Genomic DNA, 537 nt, shown 5'->3' on the forward strand with positions numbered 1-537 from the left:
CACCACCCCCCCTTCCTTTTTTCCTCCATCTCGACGCGTGGGGCGGTTGCAGCCGTTCCCCTTTTGTCTCTCGGCTCTCCTGGGGTGACCGCCACCACCCCCCGACCCAGAGCATCCCTAAAGCCATCACGGGCGGGATTTTCTCCTGCGATTCTCCCGCGGGTGGAGAGGATTTCGGGCAGCGTTTTCTTGACGGCACGTGAAATCTCTGTCCCCCCTTTCCTTCCCCGCTTCCACGGTGGCCGTGCTTCGGGCAGCCGCCTCCGTCCCGCTCCATAAACCCCCGTCCGGAATGGGCGAGCGGGTGCCAAACGCTGTCCCACGCCATCCGAAAAAAAAGAAAGTTGCCTGACCCCCTAATAAACGCCTAATTCATCCCTCCATTAACCGGCAGTAAAGCGGTGCATCACACCGAGCGGGGCAGATTGGCGTTTCCTACATCGCTCGCAAACCGCCGTGTGGGTCCCACCGCTGGAAAAAAAAAGGGTTATTAAAAATATTTGTCCCTCTGTTCCCCATAAGCCCCATATAATGGTG

At 58.3% G+C, this 537-nt stretch overlaps 1 protein-coding gene across 2 annotated transcripts in view; it reads left to right on the forward strand.

Annotated features, from left to right (window-relative positions):
- The window catches only part of ATF7 (activating transcription factor 7), a 49,495-nt gene that overhangs the window by 27,639 nt on the left and 21,319 nt on the right, over positions 1-537 (forward strand). The window lies entirely within an intron of this gene.

The sequence above is a fragment of the Charadrius vociferus genome, unplaced genomic scaffold (genome assembly GCF_000708025.1).
Source record: "Charadrius vociferus isolate BGI_N301 unplaced genomic scaffold, ASM70802v2 scaffold2403, whole genome shotgun sequence".
Classification (NCBI taxonomy): domain Eukaryota; kingdom Metazoa; phylum Chordata; class Aves; order Charadriiformes; family Charadriidae; genus Charadrius; species Charadrius vociferus.